A 19,953-nucleotide genomic window follows, 5' to 3' on the forward strand; every position below is an offset into this window, starting at 1 on the left:
TGCTGCAGGATGAAGGAGGCAAATCTTCCTGGGACATACTGAAAGAGTCCATGGTTGAAGCTGCAAAAGAAACCATCCCACGAAAAGAACAGAAAAGTAAGAAGAAATGGATAACTGAAGATATAGTATAATTGATGCAACAAAAGCAGACCATTGAACTAAGAGACAGCGAAGAATACAAACAACGAGATAAGACAATAAAAAGAAAATGCAGAGAAGTTAAAGACAGATGGCTAAATGAGAAATGCTCAGAGATAGAAATGCTACAAACCCGTAACCCTGGAACAAAGTTGATGCATGATAAGACTAAAAAACTAATGGGGAAATTACCTTGTTCAGCAAGTGGATGCATCAAGGAAAAAGATGGCAGCTTAATTATGAACAAAGAGGAAATCCTAAACAAATGGACAGAATATATAAAAGAACTTTTTGAAGACCAAAGAGGAGAAAAACCGAACATAAAGAAGAATCTTGAAGGACCTAGCATGCTAAAATTAGAAATTTGAGCAGCCGTAAATAAAACAAAACATAACAGAGCAACTGGTCCAGACAGCATCGCTGTTGAAATGATACTGGCCTTAGAAGATTTTGAAATAGAGAAAATAACAGAAATAGCAAATGAAATCTATGATCATTGGGCGATACCTGATGATTTAAGTAAATCAGTGTTCATCACACTTCCAAAGAAAGAAGGAGCAACAGGATGTGAGTTACATTGTACAATAAGGCTGATGAACCACGTGGCAAAAATTATTCTCAGAGTAATCATGATGAGAGTAAGATGCTGTATAAAACCAGAAATCAGTAAAGAACAATGCGGCTTTGTGGAAAACACTGGAACCAGAAATGCAATTTTCATGCTACGGATGATCTGTGAACGAGCCATCCAGGTACCAAAAGACATCTACCTATGTTTCATTGACTATACAAAAGCTTTTGATGCTGTCAGACAGCAAAGTGTTCTGGAAATGCTTCAAGATCTTGACATAGATGGGAAAGATATATGTTTCTTAACAAACTTATACTGGGATCAGACAGCATCCATCAGAATAGCAGGAGAAGTGAGTGAGTATGTGAATATTATGAGAGGGGTCAAGCAAGGTTGTGTCTTTTCACCAGACTTATTCGACCTGTATAGTGAAAATATCTTGAGAAGTATCAAAGACATCAAAGGATTCACAATTGGAGGCCATAATATAAATAACATCAGATATGCAGATGACATCATACTAATAGCTGACTCAGAAACAAAACTTCAAGAACTACTCACTATAGTGGCAGCAGAAAGTAATCGCAGAGGCCTCTCAATGAACACCAAGAAGACAGAAAGTATGGTCATCTCCAGAAAGACAAACATCCCACAATGTGTGATCAAGATCGGAAATACAAACATCAAACAAGTCAACAAATTCAAATATCTTGGCAGCCTAATAACAATTAATGACAGGTGCGACGCAGATATCAAATACAGAATAGCAATGGCAAAAGAAGCTTTCCAAAAAATGAAGACCATATTAACAGACAGAAAGATGAGCACGTACACTAAAAACAGAATACTGCAGTGCTACATTGATTCTATCCTGACTTGTGGAAGTGAATGCTGGACCATTTCTCCAGCAATGGAAAAGAGACTAGAAGCAGCTGAATTATGGTTCTACAGGAGAATGTTAATATCATGGACCACACACATATCAAATGAAGAAGTTCTCAGAAGAGCCCAAGCAGTTTGATCACTCATACCAACAATAAGAGAAAGACAACTCGGATTCCTAGGACACATCATGCAGAAAGATGAACTAGAGAAACTCATACTCTCTGGAAAGATTGAGGGGAGTAAACCTAGAGGAAGACATCGGCTTATGTACATCAAAAGCATAGCCAAGTGGCTACACATCGAGGAAATGGAAGTCATCCAAATAACGAAGGATAGATCTATATGGAAAACCATGGTCACCAAAGTCCGCATCGGATATGGTACCTAGACAGACATAAGCTATTTCTATATACTGTATATTGGGTCTTGGCCTGAATCATCGACTGTTTACTCTTTTCCATATATGCTACCTGGCCTGCTGAGCTTCTCTGACATGTCGTGAATGTTGCTTTGGGTTTTCAGGCACCTGCAGATTTTCTTATGTTTGTTATATTTAGTGTGTTTTATTATTATTATTGTGCTCTTTTCCTTATTGTGGTTTTTCTGTGCCATGCTAGATCACTAGATCTAGTATTTTGTTCTCCTTTACACTTGGGTACTGGAAATGATATTAAACGATCTTCAATCTTGAACCTTGAAGTGGATGGGCTACAGCAGCAGAAGACCATGAACATGCATCAGTGATTACTTTATTAGATGCAGGCATACACTGAATGTACATGTCTGGAGTTCTCAGGTTCTTCCTTGTCAGCTTTCTTAACTAAAGGCATAACATTTGCTACTCTCCAGTTTCACTGCGCCTCACTCGTAGCTAAGGTTGTTGAATTAGTTCAGGTCAGTTACTTAGAAAATATTTCAGGCTACAGTTGTTTGGGGTGTCATATGATTTACCAAGAGAGTTGAATGTTACTGTAATGGGATTTCCCTTTGGTACAAAGTTACTTCTGTATAGATTTAATTGTATGCTTACTGTATTTGATTTGTATTTGAAGTAAATATTACAGTAACAGATTTGGACTGTATAAATCTCATGTATTCAATGCAACAAACTCTAGCTTATATTTCTACTTTGCCTTCGTTTGCAACGGATTTCTGGTAGATCTTGCTCTTTCTTGCATCTAACCTTCCTATTAAAGTAATTGCTTACATAATCGAACGCTATGCTGAAGGGAAAAGTCTGTGCTGGGGGAATCCATGACCCAGAGCGAATGCAGTCCCAGCCTGAGGAAAGATCATTTGTAACTACTACCGAGATATGGGTGGAAAATGGAAAGGTAATTAATGGATCTGGGTGTCTGCGTTTACTCAGAGCTTCTGAGGCATTGAAACAGATAACACAACAAACTTACCTGCATTTTTGGTCCTGAAAATGTGACAGCTGAAAATTGAGGGGCTTCTGGTTATAAAACTCACAATGTTCATCTGTATAGCTGAAGGGGGACAACATCAATTCTAAGACCCGGGTTTTAAGTCTGTAATGTGATTGTCCGTACTGAGTTAAAGGAATCACTACTAAAAGTTCTCTGATAAAAAAAGGCCCAGAAAAGTGTTCTACAACTGAATACTGTACGAGTAATTATTTCGCACTAGATAGTTGCCTAAACTGACATTGTGCTGCTGAAATGCTATGAATAGCACAACTTCCTGCTACTACTTGCAGAAGGATTCCAGCAGACATTTTCTGGCATTTTATAATGCTTTTAGCAAACCACTGGGATTCTCAATAACATTTCTTTTTTTTGGATCAGTTTCTTGTCCCACAAGTGGAACTCTAAGGCCATGTTAAGAGATACTGAATTTTGTATATTTATATGAATTGCAACTATTTGCTGAGAACCAAAGAGTAAGGCGACGTTAAAGGTTCAGAGATCCCAAGTGTGCATGGAAATATAGTTCCAGTTTAATCAACCGAAAACAACAAAGGACACACACAAATTGCTATGAATGGTATTAAACTCATTTTTTTCAGTACACAAAAGAAATGAACACCACATTGAGATACTATTTTCTTGGAATAAATGGGACATATCAGCACATTTTGTTTTAATTCTCCTTTTTCATTACCATAAGATTGTAAGACAAAGGAGCAGAATTTGGCCATTTGGCCCATTGGGTCTACTCCACCATTTCATCATGGCCGATCCAATTTTCCTCTCAGCCCCAATCTCTTGCCTTCTCCTCGTATCACTTCATGCCCCGACCAATTGAGAATCTTTCAACCTCTGCCTTAAATATGCATACAGACTTGGCCTCCACAACTGCCTGTGGTAAAGAATTCCACAGATTCACCACTCTCCGGCTAAAGAAAATCCTCCTCATCTCCGTTCTAAAAGGACGCCCCTCTATTCTGAGGGTGTGTTCCCTAGTCATAGACTCTCCCATCATAGGGAACATTCTCTCCACGTCCACTCTTTTAAGGCATTTCACCATTCAATAAGCTTCAATGACGTTACCCCTCATTCTTCTGAATTCCAGTGAATAAATGCTCTTCATATGACAAGCTGTTCAAACTTAGAATCACTTTTATGAACCTAGTTTGAACCCTCTCCAGTTTCAGTTTCAACCTGCAAATTACCCTTTAGGAAATCCTACACAAGCACTCCCAAGTCCCTTTGCACCTAATTTTTCTTTTGTATTTTCTCTCCATTTGGAAAATAGTCAACCCCTTCATTTTTTTCTTCCAAAGTGCATGACCATACACTTGGAAATCTGCAGATGCTGGAAATTCAAGCAACACACTTAAAAGTTGCTGGTGAACGCAGCAGGCCAGGCAGCATCTCTAGGAAGAGGTACAGTCAACGTTTCAGGCCGAGACCCTTCGTCAGGACTAACTGAAAGAAAAACTAGTAAGAGATTTGAAAGTGGGAGGGGGAGGGGGAGATCCAAAATGATAGGAGAAGACAGGAGGGGAAGGGATGGAGCCAAGAGCTGGAAAGTTGATTGGCAAAAGGGATATGAGAGGATCATGGGACAGGAGGCCGAGGGAGAAAAAAAGGGAGAGGGGGGAAGCCCAGAGGATAGGAAAGGGGTATAGTGAGAGGGACAGAGGGAGAAAAAGGAGAGAGAGAAAAAGAATGTGTGTATATAAATAACAGATGGGGTACGAGGGGGAGGTGGGGCATTAGTGGAAATTTGAGAAGTCAATATTCACGCCATCAGGTTGGAGGTTACCCAGACGGAATATAAGGTGTTGTTCCTCCACCCTGAGCGTGGCTTCATCTTTACAGTAGAGGAAGCCGTGGATAGACATATCAGAATGGGAATGGGACGTGAAATTAAAATGTGTGGCTACTGGGAGATCCTGCTTTCTCTGGTGGACAGAGCGTAGGTGTTCAGCGAAACGATCTCCCAGTCTGCGTCGGGTCTCGCCAATATATAGGAGGCCATATTGGGAGCACCGGATGCAGTATATCACCTCAGCCGACTCACAGGTGAAGTGTCACCCCACCTGGAAGGACTGTCTGGGGCCCTGAATGGTAGTGAGGGAGGAAGTGTAAGGGCATGTGTAGCACTTGTTCCACTTACAAGGATAAGTGCCAGGAGGGAGATCGGTGGGGAGGGATGGGGGGGGACGAATGGACAAGGGATTCATGTAGGGAGCGATCCCTGCAGAAAGCGGGGGGGGGGGAGGGAAGGATGTGCTTAGTAGTGGGATCCCGCTGGAGGTGGCGGAAGTTACAGAGAATTATATGTTGGACCTGGAGGCTGGTGAGGTGGTTGGTGAGGACTAGGGGAACCCTATTCCTAGTGGGGTAGCAGGAGGATGGAGTGAGAGCAGATGTGTGTGAAATGGGGGAGATGCGTTTGAGAGCAGAGTTGATGGTGGAGGAAGGGAAGCCCCTTTCTTTAAAAAAGGAGGACATCTCCTTCGTCCTGGAATGAAAAGCCTCATCCTGAGAGCAGATGCGGCGGAGATGGAGGAATTGCGAGAAGGGGATGGCATTTTTGCAAGAGACAGGGTGAGAAGAGGAATAGTCCAGATAGCTGTGAGAATCAGTAGGCTTATAGTAGACATCAGTAGATAAGCTGTCTCCAGAAATACAGACAGAAAGATCTAGAAAGGGGAGGGAGGTGTCAGAAATGGACCAGGTAAACATGAGGGCAGGGTGAAATTTGGAGGCAAAGTTAATGAAGTCAACGAGCTCAGCATGCATGCAGGAAGCAGCGCCAATGCAGTCGTCGATGTAGCGAAGGAAAAGTGGGGGACAGATACCAGAATAGGTTTGGAACATAGATTGTTCCACAAAGCCAACAAAAAGGCAGGCATAGCTGGGACCCATACAGGTGCCCATGGCTACACCTTTAGTTTGGAGGAAGTGGGAGGAGCCAAAGGAAAAATTATTAAGAGTAAGGACTAATTCCGCTAGACAGAGCAGAGTGGTGGTAGAGGGGAACTGGTTAGGTCTGGAATCCAAGAAGAAGTGGAGAGCTTTGAGACCTTCCTGATGGGGGATGGAAGTGTATAGAGACTGGACATCCATGGTGAAAATAAAGGAGCACCAGGCCATTGTCTCCCACACCATCACCGACTTTATCCGCTCAGGGGATTTCCCATCCACTGCTACCAACCTTATAGTTCCCACACCTCGCACTTCCCATTTCTACATCCTGCCCAAGGTCCACAAACCTGCCTGTCCAGGTAGATCCATTGTCCTAGCTTGCTCCTGCCCCACCGAACTCATTTCTGCATACCTCGACACTGCTTTATCCCCCCTTGTTCAATCCCTTCCTACCTATGTTCGTGACACTTCTCACGCTCTGAAACTTTTCAATGATTTTAAGTTCCCTGGCCCCACCGCTTTATTATCCCACCACTAAGCACATCTTTCCCTTCCCCCCCTCTGCTTTCCACAGGGATCGCTCCCTACGCGACTCCCTTGCCCATTTGTCCCCCGCATCCCTCCCCACTGATCTCCCTCCTGGCACCTATCCTTGTAAGCGGAACAAGTGCCATACATGCCCTTACAGTTCGTCCCTCACCACCATTCAGGACCCCAGACAGTCCTTCCAGGTGAGGCAACACTTCACCTGTGAGTCGGCTGGGGTGATATACTGCGTCCGGTGCTCCCGATGTGGCCTTCTATATATTGGCGAGACCCAACGCAGAATGGGAGATCGTTTTGCTGAACACCTACGCTCTGTCCGCCAGAGAAAGCAGGATTTCCCAGTGGCCACACATTTTAATTCCATGTCGCATTCCGATTCTGATATGTCTGTCTACGGCCTCCTCTTCTGTAAAGCTGAAGCCACACTCAGGTTGGAGGAACAACACCTTATATTCCGTCTGGGTAGCCTCCAACCTGATGGCATGAACATTGACTTCTCAAACTTCCGCTAATGCCCCACCTCCCCCTCGTACCCCATCCGTTATTTATTTATATACACAAATTCTTTTTCTCTCTCTCTCCTTTTTCTCCCTCTCTCCCCCTCACTATACCGCTTGCCCATCCTCTGGGCTTCCCCCCTCCCCCTTTCCTTCTCCCTGGGCCTCCTGTCCCATGATCCTCTCATATCCCTTTTGCCAATCAACTGTCCAGCTCTTGGCTCCGTCCCTCCCCCTCCTGTCTTCTCCTATCATTTTGGATCTTCCCCTCCTCCTCCCACTTTCAAATCCCTTACTAGCTTTTCTTTCAGTTAGTCCTGACGAAGGGTCTTGGCCTGAAACATCGACTGTACCTCTTCCTAGAGATGCTGCCTGGCCTGCTGCGTTCACCAGCAACTTTTAAGTGTGTTGCTTGACCATACACTTCCTGACACTATATTCCATCTGCCAATTCTCCTAATCTGTCTAGGTCCATCTGTAGCCTCCCTACTTCCTCAAAACTACCTGCCCCTCCACCTGTCTCCATCTGCAAACTTTGCAACAAAGCCATCAGCTCTATCATCCAAATCATTGACATATGATGTAACAAGAATCTGTCCCACAGGGAATACCACTAATTGCTGGCAGCCAACCAAACAAGGTTCTCTTTATGCCCACTCTGCCTCCTGCCAGTTAGCCACTGCTTTATCCATTCTAGAATCTTCTCTGTAATACCACAGGCTTGTGGATTGTTAAGCAGCCTTGTCAAAGGCATTCTGAAAATCCAAATACACAACATCGACTGATTCTCCTTTGCCTATCCTTCTTGTTATTTCTTCAAAGAATTCCAACAGATTTGTAAGGCAAGATTTTCCCTTGAAGGAACCCTGCTGACTCCGGCCTATTTTATCATATGCCTCCAAGTACCCTGAAACTGCATCCTTAAAAATTGACTCCAACATTTTCCCAACCACCGAGGTCAGACTAACTGGCCTATAATTTCCTTTCTTCTGCCTTTTTCCCTCTTGAAGAGTTATCTGTCCTTATTGCCCTCATTTTTAACTTCTCAAATGAAAATTACCATCTGGTCTGATGAGAGCCTGTGGTTGAAACCAAATTTGTCACGTAATAAAAGAAAACTCTTGTTTTTTGTTGTGGCTCTACATCTAGACAGAATTTCCTCTCATCGACTCACCATGCTGAGGAGTGTTCTGAATGGCCGACCTCAGTGAAAAGGCTGAAATGAAACAGCAAACCGCCATAGGAACATAGATATATCACCGAACATTCAAAAGTTTGAACAAGGTAACTTGGTGGAGAAACTTTTTATCATCTTTGAGAATTGTGATGAAATAAGAACATCACAACTATACAATGATTTGTTTTAAGTGGTGATTAAAGTTCAAAGTTCAAAGTAAATTTTATTGTCGAAGTACGTGTATATATCACCATATACAACCCTGAGATTCATTTTCTTTTGGGCATGCTCAGCAAATCTATAGAATAGTAACTATAACAAGATCATCGAAAGATCAACCAGAGTGCAGAAGACAACAAACTGTGCAAATGCAAATATAAATAAATAACATCAAATAATGAGAGGATGAGATAAAGAGATAGACTCCTTAAAGTGAGAGCATTGGTTGTATGAACATTTCAATGATGGGGCAAGTGAGTGTAGTTATCCCCTTTTATTCAAGAGCCTGATAGTGAGGGGTAGTAACTGGTTTTGAACCTGGTGGTGCGTGTCCTGAGGCTCTGGTACCTGAGGGCAGCAGTGGGAAGAGAGCATGGTCTAGGTGGTGGGGATCTCTGATAATGGATGCTGCTTTTCGATGGCAGCATTTCATGTAGATGTGCTTAATGGTTGGGAGGGCTTTACCCATGATGTACTGAGCCAAATCCACTACTTTTGTAGGATTTTCCGTTCAAAGGTATTGGTGATTCTTTACCAGGCCGCAATGTAGCCAGTCAATATACTCTCCACTACACAGCTATAGACGTTTGTCAAAGTTTCAGGTATCATGCCGAATGCCCACAGATTCCTAAGGAAGTAGAGGTGCTGCCATGTTTTCTCTGCAACTGCAATTACTTGCTGGGTCCAGGACAGGACCTCTGAAATAGGAGCACCCCAGAATTTAAAGTTGCTAACCCTCTTACCTTTGATCCTCTGACAAGGACTGGTTCATGGATCTCTGGTTTCCCTCCCCTGAAGTCTATAGTCAGTTCCCAGGTCTCGTAGATATTGAGTGAGAGATTGTTGTTATGACGCCATATTTTCAATCTCCCTCCTGTACGCTGATTCATCACCACCTTCGGTTCGGTCCACAACAGTGACGCCATCAGCAAACTTGAATATGGCATTGGAGCTGTGCTTAACCACACAATCATAACTATTGTTATATAAAGCAAATTGGCATCCAGTTTGATGCGGTAAGATCCCAGAAATATCACATAATAGCCCATGTTATGATTTGGTTAGCTAAAGCAGAAAGACTACAAAAACTAGTTGATTTTCTTAAAATAGTAGCAAGGCACATTCCATATCTCAGACAAATCTCAGCTTAATATCTCATCAGAAAGATGAAATATAACTTTGAAAAAATCCCTGGCTCTGTTAACACTGTTCTTTATATTAATAACATCACCAAATTGCTGTTCGTGTGTTTATCCAATAGTGGGTGCAGCCAGTGGGGTTGACAATCAGATCTTGATTGTCCTGACACACCTTCTTTGAAGCCATACATGTTTGAAGAATCAAAGAGCAACATAATTAATCTGAAATATATACATGCTTGTGATTTGGTTATGGCAGTTGAAAGGCTAGAGAAAGTGAAATGGGCTTTTGTAAGATGATTGTTACGAGACTTGATCATAAGAACCCTTGAGTCTCGCAGCTGAGCCCAAGCTTGGCAGAAATGTCAATACATTTCTGGTTTCTTATCAACATGCAAGGCAGATTCAAAGTGTTGATTCATGTCACTGAATCCAAAACTAATTCTTAGTTCCATTTATTGTATGTTTAATAAGCTGGATCCAAAACATCCAATCAGCTGCTCAGGAAACATGAATACAATTTCACGCTGGCAGATCCTATATTGGACCCTTTGGAGCAGCACAAAAGGTAGTTAGCTTATTCTGTGCAATGGCAGTTTAATACAAGATTTTTATCAGTCCAAAGAAATCATCCTGATCCTTCCAAGATGGCCTTGGGGAGCTTTTATATGTTTTTGATTGCTTAAGACAAAAAAAAATCAAGCTGTTAAAATATAGGTTATTTTACTTTTTCCACTTCAACAATTTCCCTCACAAACATGGAATCCATCCTCCCCTCATTCCTTGTAGCGGATACCGTGCACGTAAGTGTGTGTTATCTTTTTCCTGTTATCTGAAGCATTGCAATTAGGTTAAGGGCAATAAGAGCAACAATACACTACCCAAGTGTTTAGTAATGAATCTCTTTGGAAAGTGTGGAATGTTCCAGCTGCGGTTGCTTGCTGTGCTTACTTCCTTCGTGTTCAGCTGCTGTTACATGTTAGATTCTGATAGGTTACTGAAATCCAGCTGTCTTCCTGTCGCAGCTTAGATATGCCATGAGGGACACTAACCACAAACCTGCTTTGGTGTAAAGGACATAAAAAAGCAATAGCTGTCAGTCCCATGGTATAATTAATTGTGATTTGCATACATCTCGTGTTAAAGCAACAGCTTCTTTCTTTGCTCCAGGTTACATTAAAGCAGTTGAGATAGTATCTGTCTTCGAATCCATCATTGTACCATGTCACAAGTTCTTCTATATTTACAGTGCATGTAAGATTTACTTATAATTGGTAGAGAAAAGAGAAGTTTACTTCTGTGTAGCTTGTAGAATTAAATCAATTCATTTGTGAACTCCCGTCACTGTGAGGAGACCTTTAGCTATGCCTGGATTCAAATGAGGTTAAAGTTTATATCATTTAGATCTGACTGGTGTGCTTAACCCTTTGATTACACAATCAGATGCTTTGATTGCATATTATTCACACTCATGACATTCTTTCAGTTAAAAGGAAGAAAACCTGCTGGACAAGTAAAAGATAAAATGCTTAAAAAAAACATTTTCCTCAATAATTTGAATGTAGAGACAGTAGTACTTTGAGGGGTCCATCAATGATGCATAGGTTAGGTTCATGGCTGACATTCCATTATAAGGTGAATGTGAGATGGATATTCATTTTCCAAGGCCTGAAGGGCTTATTGCTGAACGGTTTTCTAGCAGAGCAGCGTCACCTTTCCAAGGGTCAGAGCTGTTGGTAATAAAGTTAAGCTTTAAACAAATATTCTTTGCTCAGATTTCTGTTGTAAACAGTAACCAATCTCCTGTTCTTAATTTAACTTGCAAGCAACATTCTTTTTGAAGATGGAGACGCAGCTTTGCAAAGTAAAGTGACCTGGAGACTTGTCTCCATTAGCCAAACTCAAGACAATGGGGTATGTCACTTAGCACATCAAACATAGTTACAAATTGGGATGTTTGTGTACTTAGAGGGTCAGCCGCACAGCATTAATTGTGGATGTTTGTGATCTCTGTCACCAGGAGCTTTTAAGACCATCTATGTGAGTTACTTTCTCCCGGCAAAGGTATCTGGAAAACATAACAGGCAGATCATGTCATTGAGTAGAAAACAGTATAAATATCAGAAAACACTGCGGATTGTTAAGAAGGACAGAAAGAAGAATTAGAATTCATTCCTCAACCTTCAGTTTCTGCAATGGACGACTCATTCATCTGCAACTTGTTTGTATGTTCTTCTAGTTTATAAGAATTGTACCTGTGCCTTGAAATCCTTTGAAGCTTGTAAATATTTAGTAATTCAGAAATCTTTTATAAATTAGAAATACTTTGTGAGCTTTAAATGTATATTAAGAACTATTTGTCTAAATTGAAATTTATATCATTAAAAATAAAATAAACTGTGTTTAAATTACTTTGTTAGGTGGAAATATTTCCTCCTTGGTTGGGGGGGGCGGGAGGTGGAGTCCCCACCACTCAAGCAGTGGGTATTGGCAGCTAAAACCTTGCTGCAAAATTAGACAGAGACATAAATTAGTCCTTGACAAGTAGTTGGATGCAGTATAACCTCCCTAAAGAGAGGGTATCCATAGATATCTATATTAGCTAGGACTTAAGATCTTCTTTTGAGTTTAGGGCTTTGAGGACAGGGAACCCAATGCCATCACAAATGTAATTTCAAGACCTAATACCTAGTACAAAATTTGTAGCTATTGGTTTGTCACCAGACTCTTGCAAACTTGTGAGGATGTTTGGTGGAGAGCATTCTGACTAGTTTCAATACAACCTGGTGTTGAAACTCCGATGCACAGGATCACAAAAGGCTGTTGACTCTGCTAGCTGCATCACAGGCATACCCCTGCCCATCACTGAGAACATCTCAAGAGGCGGTACCTCAAGAGAGCAGCATCCATTACTAAGGACACTCACTATCTGGGCTTGCCCTCTTTCCATTACTACCATCAGGGAGGAGGTATTGGAACCCGAAGACCCACACTCAGTGATTCAGGAACAGCTTCTTCTCCTCTGCCATCAGATTTCTGAATAGTCCATGTACCCATGAAAACTACTTCATTATTCCTTTTTACTTACACTACTTAATTTGTAATTTATAGTAATTTTATATCTTTAGCCCGTACTGCTGCTGAAAAAAAGTTTCACCTCATATATATGACAGTGATAACAAACCTGATCTTCTTTCTGATTTTGCCTACTGGCTGCCAGTGAAACGTGCTTTCCAACATGCTTCTGACCTCCGTGAGGAACACAACCTCGTCACAGGGCTTGGAGGTTTGTGTGACTCAATGATCCAGAGAGCTATGTTGGCTGGAGTCAGGGATTTATGCATTGGCTCTTGCCAAACAGGTCAAAGGGTAGAGGCCAGACTAAGAGTAGTCCACCAGTTCCCCAGGTTTAAGGGTTCAGCTCAGGGCTAACAACCCTAACTGGTCAAAAAAACAAATGTTATGGAAACAGCAATGAAGGATTCTTCTGTACAGACAGAGATGGAGAACCTTCATTGCTGCCTCAAATGCCAGGGACGCAATGGGCAGTAAGTAAGCGATTAAGTAACATGCTTCTAATTGTTTATCACCAATGCTGACTCCCCAGAGTCCTCTAAATTCACCTGAAGAATAAGCAAACTGATGACAGTATCCTCGCTCAGGTTAACATCCCTGACGTTGGCAGGCCCCATGGTTTGCATTCCCAACAACAGTGTCCTGAGGCAGGCAGCGACTACAGGACAGAACGGAGGCAGAGATTCAAGGAAGTCCCCAAAGCATGAAAAAATGCAACATCCTCACAATCTCCTGGGAAACTCTAGCCTATGACTGCACAAGTTGCTAAGGAGCTTTTAGACTGGTACTTCAAGAGCACTCATAAATCAGTAGAAGGGGAGCACTACCTCACAGCTACCCTGTAAAAATTGCAGAATCAGCTTAAGTTCGGGTTGAGACTTTGAAAGTACTATTTATAAGCAAGAAACTGGTGCAAAATGAGAACTGCCTGTTCCCAGACTCATTTGTGCATAGCTGCTGTAATCACAGAAGAACTTTCTGTCTGTTTCCAGGCAGCAGGGCCCAATTAACTTATGAATCCAGAGTGCTCCTGCCAATCAGGGGCTAGTCCATTTAAAGAGGAAGAAATCTGACCCCAGACCTGCCTGCACGTCCTTTGAAAGACAAGATCAATGGACTACCAATGTACATTCACGGGCCCCAGTCATCCAGTAGAATGCCGACCTCAGCCCAGTGGACTGGAGCAATGGCAACAACATCTGATGTTGGTGCTTGTCAAAAAAAAACTGCAGAGACCAAGTCAACTTTTTAGAGGGATCATCAGCTTGAATCGTTACCTCTTCCTTTCCTTACAGATGCTGCCTGAACTACTGAGTATCCCCAGCACTTCTTGTTTTTATGTGATAGCAGAGGTTAGATTGGGCAGCGGGACTCTCAGTGCTCAGGTAGAGGTGATGCCTCATGCAGTTTTGGGGTGGAGGTGGCATTAAGATATAGGGTGTGTGACTCTCCATTGTAAACCTTTGCACAGAAATAAAAATGCCACATAATGTTCGGGAAATTCAAGCAATTGTACATTCTTAAATTTATTCAAAATCGATTCCTTATTAATTTCAATCTCTAGAAATCCTATATTTCTTAGCTCGTCACAAAATGTTTGCATGTGCTGTAAGTTAGAATACTGATACAGTATTTGTGCAGTCAGGACTCACAGTATAGATTGCATGACTTAATGGGAGTGCCAGGAAATAGCCGCAGCCAAGCAAAGTAGTTTAAAGGAGTCTCTTTGCTTCAAAGGACAGCAACAATTTTCCAGTGCTTCTTTGCAAGAGAGCTCACTGTGAAGATGACAGCACCATTTCAAACTCCTAGCTGTTTAAGGCTTGGGCATGAGGTTGAAACAGCAGACTGCAAACAGCAGGAAACATTTGAACCAACACCGGGTTATGAAATTAAACCAATATAACTGATTCAATTTAATTCATAAACACACGAGGTTCTGCAGATGTTGGAAATCCAAGGATCTCAGCACATGAATGGAGGGGATTGCTGGGCAGTGCAGCTGAAAGGGCTGGAAGGGTATTTGCCACGCTGTATCTCAGTAAATAAATAAATAAACAGTCGACATTTCAGGCCAAGACCCTTCATCTTCATGTCATTGTGTTGCTCTGTTCAATTTTGCCATGAGCCTGTATAAAATGGAAGAATATTGATAATAGTTTATAAGACTCTTGGATTATTACTGGTTCTACTGATGCTGAAAAAGGGCTGTAATAAAATTCTCCTTTCCTGCTCAGGAAAATATATGTGATGTGTGAAAACCAGTTCTCTGGTTGGCTGCAGAATAACAAATCTGCCACGCAGGCTTCTGTTGCATCGAGCACCTCCTTGCCCATCTGCGAAAGAGTCTCTGGTTCCTACACTGGCCGCATCAGTCAGCTCAGAACCTACTGAACCAGAGTGGAAGAGATGATCCCAAGGGATTGCTTATAAAGGAGATTTTCAGGACGTTTTGTGAAATCTTATGGTACTTGCAGCAGTACCCACTCTTCTCCGAGAGGACCACAACCTTGTCCAGGTTTAGAGTCCTGTGTGCCTCAATGACCTGGAGAGCTATGTTAACTGGAGTCAGGGCTTTATGCTTTGACCTTTGGTAGGGTCACTCATGACAAACAGATCAAAGGGTAGAGCCCAAACTAAGGGTGATCCACTGGTCCTCCAGGTTTCGGGGGTTCAGCTCAGGACTAACAACCCTGACTGGTAAAACAAAATTGTGACGGAAACAACAAAGAGGAATCCTTCTAAATCTGAGTGGCCAAGTACGGATGGAGATGGGGAGCCTTCACTGCTGCCCTAAGCACCAGTAGCATAATGGGCAGTAAGTAAGTAAGTAAGTAGCCACTCTAATTGCAGTTTCTAAATTGATAAAACTTCAACAGCAAATATTAGAAATAAAGTTGGTCTTTCAAGCTGCAAGGTACTGCAAGGCATTATTGTCTGATGATTGGGTCGTCCTATTTCAATTTATTTATTTACTGAAATACAGTATGGAATGGACCCTTCCAGACCTTCAAGCTGTGCTGCCTAGCAACCCCCAATTAACCGTAGCTTAATCACGGGATAATTTACAATGACTAATTAACCTACTGACCAGTGCATATTTGAATATGGCTGGAAACCAGAGCAACTGGAGAAAACCCATGCATTCCACAGGGAGGATGTATAGATTCCTCCTAGATGGCATTGGAGTTGAATCCCGGAATCCGATGCCCCGAGCTGTAATAGCATCACGCTAACTGCTACACTACCATGGTGGCCAAAACATGCCTACATTCCATACTATCAAAAATGATTTTGCAATTTAAAAAAAGAATCTGTAAAATTTGCAAAATCAGCCTAAACTCAGTTTGAGACTTTGGTAGTGCTAATTACAAGCAAGAAACGAGTGCAAAATAAGGCATGCCTATTTCCAGGTGGTAGGGGCCAACTACCTTATGGGTCCAGAATGCTCCTACCAATCTGGGGCTAAGAAGTATTTGAAGAGGAAGAAATCTGACCCCAGACCTGCCTGGCATGTTCTTTGAAAGCCAAGGCCAATGGGCTGCCAATGTACATTCACGGGACGCCGGTCATCCTGCAGAATGCCGACTTCAGCCCGACGGCAACATCTGAGGTTGATGACCAGTGGTCCTCTGCAGGGATCTGTTATAGAGCCCCTGCTCTTTCTGATTCTTATAAATGACCTGGATAAGGAAGTGGAAGGGTGGTTTAGTAGGTTTGCAGGTGACAATAAGGCTGATGGTGCAGTGGATAGAGTACAAGGTTGTTGTAGGTTACTCCAGGGGTGCATGGGGTGTCAGGGAGGGGTAGCACCTCTGGTGGGGGAACATGTCACGTCCCTTTCACCACCTTTGGTCTCCACCTGGCACTCAGCTCTCACCCGTGGCTCCCCGTAGCTGTTCGCACGCGACAGCGGCCACACCCCAGGCAATGGCTTCGACAAGCCGGCTAAACCAGGTGAGGGTCAGCGATGGGTCTCAAACCCTCGGTGAGATAGGGAGTTGTCTAACCCAGCATGTGAAGACAGACTCCGGCAGATTGAGCAGACGAGACCAATGGAAGGTCCAAAGGTCGAGAAGGCAGACTCTGCAAGCATCGTGGAACGTGTAGAGCACGACAAGACACAGAAGTTGTCCTGGTCATCCACTGCGCCTAGTCCCATCTCCAGCCATCTCGACTTTTGTCTTGCACTGGATCCAGATGGGAATTGGGAAGAGAGAGTGAGGCTGACGCTACGCAAATTTCCCTCACTTAAATCCAAATTAAGCACTAGTCTCGACACCATCATCTTGACTAATGGTGTTGAGATCTTCATCAACGTCTACGATGGACGAACAACTGGTTACTTCAGGGTGTAGGTAGAATGCAGAGCTGGGCTGAGAGGTGGCAGATGCAATTCGATCCAGAAAAGTGTGAAGAGATTCATTTTAGAAGGCCAACCATGAAGGCAGAATACAGGGTTAATGGCAGAATTCTTAACAGTGTAGAAGAACAGCGGGGTCTTGGGGTCCACATCCATAAATCCCTCAAAATTGCAATGCAAGGTGAAAGAGTGGTTAAGAAGGTATATGGTGTATTGACTTACACAGTCAGGGAATTGAGTTCAAGAGCTGTAAGGTAGTATTGCTGCTCTGTAGAACTCTAGTTAGACAACACTTGGAATTTTATGTTCAGTTCTAGTCATTTCATTGCAGGAAGGGTGTGGAAGCTTTAGAGAGGATGCAGAGGAGATTTATCTGGTTGCAGCCTGGATTGGAGAGTATGTCTTATGAGGGTAAGTTGAGTGAGCTAGGGCTTTTTTCTTTGGAGGGAAGCAAGATGAGAGGTTACTTGATAGGGGTGTCAAGTGGGCAGCCTGAGACATGTTTACAGTGTAGAAATGGCTAATACAAAGGGGTATAACTTTAAGGATTTTTGGAGGGAAGTAAGTGTGTGTGTGTGGGGGGGAGGGGGTGTTAGGGCCAAGTTTTTGACACAGAGAGTGCTGGGTGCAAGAAATGTGTTGCTAGGGGTGGTGGTAGAGACAGATACATTAGGAGCATTTAGGAGTTTCTTAGATAGGCACATGAGGGCCATGTGGGAGGCAAGGGGTTAGATTAATCTAAGAGTAGGTTAAAGGGTCAGCACAACATCATGGGCTGAAGGGCCTGTACTGTATTGTGCTGTACTGTTCTATGTTCTATATAAGTGCAGTGGAATTGCTGCCTCACCTGGCTGGTGGGCAGGCAAGAGGTATGTGAAAAGTTGCCTGGGAATGAGAAGCGATTGGCTGGGATGAAATAGAAGACAAGGGAGCCACGATATGGGCAGTCCCTGTAAAGTGCAGAAAGGGGAGGAGAATGGAAGATGTTACTCAACATTGTAGCTGACAGAATTTGAGAAGGAGAATGTGTCGAATGTGAAGACTGGTGAGGTGGAAGGTGAGTAACAGGGAAATTCTATCTTTGCTTTGCCCTGCAGGAGAAAGGCTGAGAACGGCCTTGCAAGGAATAGAGGAAATGTAGTTGAGCACTCCATCCACCATGACAGAGGAAAAGTCAAAGGAGGACATTTTAGAAACATCAGAACAGAAGGCTCCACCATCAGAACAAAGCAACAGAGTTGATAAAACTGGGATATTGAAGCATTGTATGTTGGCATGGATACAGTGTTCAAAGGAAAGGGTGCAGTGGATACACACCCAAGCTCTCAATCAGAATACCTCTTCTAAAGAAGTGACCTTAGATATGTCATAGCATTCCAAATTCTTAACTGGACATGAACGCATTTTCTGTGGGTTCAATGAGTCATTAACGTCACTTAATCAGAGGAGATATTTGGGAATTTTTGAGTTTTTTGCTTAATTTGATCTATCTGTAGCAATTTATATGAAATCTGCAAAAGTGAGCAAAGATGTTTCTTCTTATCCATGATCATATACTTCAGGGGTTCCACAGTAGCACAGTGATCAGCACGGCACTAATACTGCTCAAAGGGTTGGAGTTCAGAGTTCAATTCCAATGCCATCTGTAAGGGGCTTGTACATTCTTCCCATGACTATGTGGGTTTCCTCTGGGTGTTCTGGTTTCCTCCCACGGTCCGAAGATGTACTTGTTAGCAGGTTAATTGGTCATTGTAAATTGCCCTGTGATTAGGCTAGTGTTAAATAGGTGGGTTGCTAGGCGCTGTGGCTCGTTGAGCGAAAGGGCTTTCCTGTGCAGTATCTCTAAATAAAAAGAAATAAACCTGCGAAGAATGCATTATTTGTTCATTAAGATGGTGATTAGCCTTCATATGTATTGTGCTGGTTAATAGTGTCGTTCCTACACCACTTTGTTAGCCACTCCCACATGGGAGGAGTGCACATACTGTTCAAGTAGAGTGATGAATGGAGTTCAGTTGAATGTCCTGAATGCTGATGTCTTTGTGTGCTCTGCCCTATCCCTCAATATCAAACACAACATGACAGAAGTGGTTAATCAGCGATAAGTTGGTGCTACAGACCAAGTGAGATTTCCAGCAAGAATGAATTTACAGTAAGAATTTACAGTATTGTTTACATATTTCTATGAAAAATGTTGAGAAACTTGTCATCCTAAACTGCTTATGCTAGTTTGCTAATTGCATGACCTGGGAAAGGGCCAGTGTTGCTGCGGAAAAGTAGATACAAAATCTGTGGGCCACTAGCCTGGGTAAGTAGACAGATTTTTACAATGTATCTACTTTTGGGCAGCAACACTGGCCCTTTCCCAGGTCATGCAATTAGCAAACTAGCGGAGAAGTCAGTCAAGTTCTCGGAGAGAGAAAAAGACTTTCGTAGTCCAAATAAATAAAGAAACAAACAAACAAACAAACAGGAAAATGGAGCCAATACCTGCAGTACCTACATCTACTTAACTGACAACCTCTGCCTCCGACAGACATTTGATTTCTCTAAGTCGGGGGATCTTGAGAGATTTAAGGTTGCAAGCAATCCCACTCGGGCTTCAGAAGAACATCAAGTAAACACACTGATATACTCCATGGGTGACAATGCAGGTGACGCCATGGGTGGATTAGGACTGGCAGATGCTCAGAAAAAGGATTACAGAACAGTGCAGGACAAATTCAAAGAATATTTCACAGAAAAGCGAAATGTGACACATGAGAGGGCAAAGCTGCAAAGTTCAACTCCAGAAAACAGGAGCCAGATAAAAGTTTAAATGACTTCATCACAGCATTGTATTCCCTGTCAGATAACCTTGCAGATGGAACTCTGAGAGAAGAGCTCATTAGAGACAGGATTGTTGTCGGGCCACCAGACACCACGTTGTCAAAGAGACTTCAGTTGCAGGCAAATCTCACACTATTACTATGGTCAGGCAGAGTGAGAATGTTCATCAGCAAT

At 42.7% G+C, this 19,953-nt stretch overlaps 1 long non-coding RNA gene across 4 annotated transcripts in view; it reads left to right on the forward strand.

Moving 5' to 3' along the window:
• LOC140205233 (uncharacterized) overlaps positions 1 to 19,953 on the forward strand; it is an 83,863-nt gene that overhangs the window by 27,278 nt on the left and 36,632 nt on the right. For 2 of the 4 annotated variants that reach the window (XR_011887791.1, XR_011887792.1), the window contains exon 2: positions 8,127 to 8,261. This is a non-coding gene — a long non-coding RNA (uncharacterized lncRNA). Of the gene's footprint in view, positions 1 to 8,126; positions 8,262 to 11,338; positions 11,427 to 11,532; positions 11,903 to 19,953 lie in introns of those variants that run through there. The other 2 variants (XR_011887790.1, XR_011887793.1) reach the window with 2 other exon arrangements.

This window comes from Mobula birostris, chromosome 11, assembly GCF_030028105.1.
Source record: "Mobula birostris isolate sMobBir1 chromosome 11, sMobBir1.hap1, whole genome shotgun sequence".
Classification (NCBI taxonomy): domain Eukaryota; kingdom Metazoa; phylum Chordata; class Chondrichthyes; order Myliobatiformes; family Myliobatidae; genus Mobula; species Mobula birostris.